Source organism: Typopeltis vanoorti, chromosome 17 (assembly GCF_054136105.1).
Source record: "Typopeltis vanoorti isolate ZY-2024b chromosome 17, IOZ_Tvanoo_1.0, whole genome shotgun sequence".
NCBI classification, from domain to species: domain Eukaryota; kingdom Metazoa; phylum Arthropoda; class Arachnida; order Uropygi; family Thelyphonidae; genus Typopeltis; species Typopeltis vanoorti.
The window spans coordinates 11,589,879-11,594,548 of NC_143565.1; positions in this window are offsets into that span (position 1 = coordinate 11,589,879).

A 4,670-nucleotide genomic window follows, 5' to 3' on the forward strand; every position below is an offset into this window, starting at 1 on the left:
AAGATAAAGTAGATATGTTTTATGGATTCTGGTATATATTATACAGGGTGTCAGACTTAAATGTTTAGGCTTGTAGTAAATAAAAAGATGCCAAACCAGGAAATGAAATAAATCTTTTATTCTCCAGTATGAGTGGAAAACATTTTTTAGCCCTAAGAGTTTGTAAAACTGGTTGGTAGTTAATTTCTACCTTTGTCATTGCTAGTTGGTATGGAGAGGTAAAAGTGATCTGTGAAATGGAAGAAAATAACTGTTTCCATGTTATGTTCTAATCCTAAACTAACAATATTAACGTAGTGTATGTGTTCTACAATCAGGTTTTCTGAAGGGTAGGGTTTTTAACTTGACAATTCAAATTTCAAGTCTCTTCAGGAAAAGAACATTCTTACTTATGCCAAAGGATTGAAAGTTGTAAATACAATGTATAATTTAATATTTTCTCAAATAATTTTTATACTTACAATGCTTGATAAACAAAACTGAAATGGTTCAACAGGATTCCAGATAAAAATTTAATCAAAATTCATGCACTCATAGTGTTACTGTTATATGCATACTAACATTTAACAGATACCTTATCACTGTTATGATAAAAGGCCTATAAAAGGTTATTGGATTATTTTGCTCCAGATATCTAAAGGTTTGCTCTGTATTAAATTAATACATTTATCTAATACAGGTAACTGTTACACACAAAGCATTTATCAGAATAAATTTATTTTTATGAAAAAAAAAAAAAGTTGAGGGCATTTCTTGAGAGCTCTTTATCATAATTGTAATATTATGATGTGAAACATTTCAAAGGTAAATGGCATGTTTAGAATTTAAAAAAAAAAAAATATTTAAAATACTTATTATGAAGGCATCTTTGGAGAGGATTAAGGACTCACTGAGGGCCTCTTCCAAGTTCACACAATGCCTAAATACCTGTCATGTTTTTTTGTTAAAAAAAAAACATTCATCAAAAATATGCTCATATCATCCACTGTTAGCCCATATTTACAAACTCACCTCATGTACAGTAGCAAACAAATTAATTTGAACAAGCCAAATTTTCATTAAGTTTTTGGTTTTGGTTTGTTTCAGTTCATAATTTTTTTTAGTTCACTATTTTGGTTGAGTGCTGCAGGTTTTAACTGTGTCTATGATATTTATTAATAGTGTGCATTTTTAATAGTGTAAACATGTTGACATTTGTAGTGTTTTTATTCATTCTGTGTAGCTACAAAATGGATACATCTCCAAGAAAGCATTCAAAAATATGTACTCTTTCTCAGCACACATCCATGTGTGCTCAAACAAATTGCCAATTGATGTAGATTGGTTTGGGTATTGTTAATGCAATTTTAAAGAGGTTTGGGAGACAGGTCCTTTTTTTTATCTGACAGAAAAGGAAAATTTTGGTGAAAAAGGCAAACTACACTTACTCAAGATCATTTAATAGTTAGGCAAAATGAATCCAAGATTGACTGCTGTAGACTTAAATAGACTTGCCAGCTAATGGGATCGATGTTTCTGTCATGAAATCTGCCAAAGATTGTTGAAGCAGGGAGGACCCACAAATGTTGATGAAGGCTATGCAGACTAAAAGAGGCTCCAGTGAGCAAAAGTTGAGCAGTGGAAGGAGGTCATATTCTCAGATGAGAGCCATTTCTTTGTCCAAGGAGAGTGAGTACCCTATGTTTGCAAATCAGCAGCTGAGAAGACCTCCTGCCCACCATCTTTGCTTTCTGGATCTGTAGGACCAGACTTTTCTCCAATATTTTTATGTATTGGTCAATTTTCAACATACTGTCAACAGGTACAAGTGATCATGGACTGTCATGTGTAAAACAATGAACTCATCTTCCAAAAGGATCTTGCTCTATGCCAAACTTTAAAAAATGTGAAAAAGTTACTCAAAATGTTGTTTATTTTTTAATGGTATATATTAGAACACAGAAAAATAAGTAAATAATTAATTTATTAACTTATTGCTGATATTTCGCTGGTGTTATAACCAGCATCTTCAGAGCACAAAAACACAGTTTGTCACAATACGTGAGACTATAACAACACTGTGTAATCAACGGGCTAGTTAAACAAAATTGTAGCAGCAACACAAAGACTAGAGTCCTGATTTTGGTGCCCTATATCTGAAAAAAAAAAAAAAATTGCAGCTATCACATAAGACTAGTCCTAAACAGAGAAAAAAAACCGGTACTAGTTTTTTCTTAAGATGACTGTCTCCCAGATTTTAGGCAAATTTATACAGCCATATTTGTTGAGATTTGGAGTGTGTTTCAGGGCTTCTGTGCAGTACTTTTGTGTTCTTCCAGTTGATCCTGTGTGCAGCGGTATCCAGAGAATGGTCTGCTAGGCCCAACTTGCCATAGTGATAATGCCGGATGTATCTTTTGTGTTTGCCGATGCGGATGTTCACAGTTCTTTGATCATAGTAAGCTTGATTACATGAGCAGGGTACTACGGTCAAACAGGAAGAACTGTGAACATCTGCATCAGCGAACACAAAAGATACATCCAGCATTATCACTATGGCAAGTCGGGCCTAGCAGACCATGTTCTGGATACCCCTGCACACAGGATCAACTGGAAGAACACAAAAGTACTACACAGAAGCTCTTACAAGTCGGAGAGATTGTTTTTAGAGGGAACAGAAGCCCTGAAACACACTCCAAATCTCAACAAATATGGCTGTATAAATTTGCCTAAAATCTGGGAGACAGTCATCTTAAGAAAAAACTAGTACCGGTTTTTTTTTCTGTTTAGGACTCTAGTCTTATGTGATAGCTGCAATTTTTTTTTTTTTTTCAGATAGAGGGTGCCAAAATCGAGACTAGTCTTCGTGTTGCTGCTACAATTTTGTTTAACTAGTCCGTTGATTACACCATGTTGTTATAGTCACGTGTATTGTGACAAACTGTGTTTTTGTGCTCTGAATATGCTGGTTATAACACCAGCAAAATATCAGCAATATGTTAATAAATTAATTATTTACTTATTTTTCCGTTAAAAAATAAACAACATGTACGACGATCACAACATCCAACTGCTTCAGTGGCCTTCACTTACATTAACCCAATAGAAAATTTGTGGGCCATATGAAAAAGACTTGGAAAATTAAATTGTGATACAAAGGATAACTTAATACAATCCATTATAAAAGTATGTTTTCGAGATGCAGAAATAAGAAAGTGTAGAACACGTGGGCTCTACCAATGTGTTCTACATTGGTAGAGCCCATGCCTAAGAAAATTAATGTACTTATCAGGAACAGAGGAGCACATATAAATTATTAGGCAAAGTTGGAATTTAATCTTTTCTTATGAAATTAAATTTTTTCTTTAAAATGAGAGTGTCTGGATTAATTTGTTTGCTACTGTAAAATATGTTTTTATTATTTCTGAAAGAAATAAAATAAATTTTCATGCTATGTAAATAACATGCACAACATGACTTCCGTCTCAAACAATTGTGAATATCACTTAGCATGCTGCAATTTTTAAATGTTCATTTTTTTGTTGACTGAAATCTTTTTTCATAACATTTTCAATGCAGTGCTATAATGCTACAAAATAATTTACTCATCATCACCATCTCCCCTTTCGATTTTAGAACACCTCTATACCATTTGGAACAATTTTTCCATTTCTCTCTCTTTTGTATTTGGAATCATACAGTCCTCTTCAGTCACTATATAAAAAATTAATACTAATAGGAATAATATTAGGTGTTTAAAAGACTAAATCAGGATCAGCATTAGGACTATGGCAACAAGTGAGTGGAAGGCATGTCTAGTGAATGATATAGTTAACTGAAGCATGGCCCAAGGCCTTTCTTTGAGTGGCTCAGGAATAAATAACAACAGACAACAGATTCGGCATCTATAAAATTGGCACCAGCTAAGTTTGTTCTTTCATTCTCTGCCTGTTATCGTACTTTTTTTTTTTGTAATACAGAGAGAGATTAATTTATTTAGTGTATGATGATACAACGGCTGTGAGGCCCCCTTTACAGAGAAGTATGGCAATATCTCAATCCTTCCCCCCATTTTTATCTGGGCTTGGGACTGGCATATATAGCTGATGTATCAGGTCAATGGCTTTGTCATAAGTATTCCTGACTGTAATCCGTGTGTGTTCATGGGGCCGATTTGCCTATTCTGGGAGTCAAAAAACTCAAGTTTCCAGGTGAAAAAACCCCTACCTCCACATTAGACCGGCTAACTCACCTTTCATCAAAAGACACCAGAGATAAAATTACTTTGATAGTAATATATAGGAGATCAATCACATATTTTATCCAAAAAATGATTCTGGAATTTCATAGGTGATTTTGATTTGATTACAATATGTGAAAGTAACAAGAACAAATGGTAACAAGCTTATTTATTAACAGTAATGGTAATTACTGTATTTGAGTAATTCCATTTTTTATACTATTCTTTTACGAATTTTAAATAATTCAAAAATTTCTGAAATTATATACTTCTATATTCAGTCAATTAAGGTGTAAGTTTGAAACTAATTTTAGTTAGAACATATAAAATGTATATATACATGGTTTTTCAATCATAAATTTATATATTATTTACATATATTTGAAAGCAGAACATTGTTTTTTTTAAATTTTTTTTTTTTAAGTTCATATTGAAAAGAAATACGCTAATG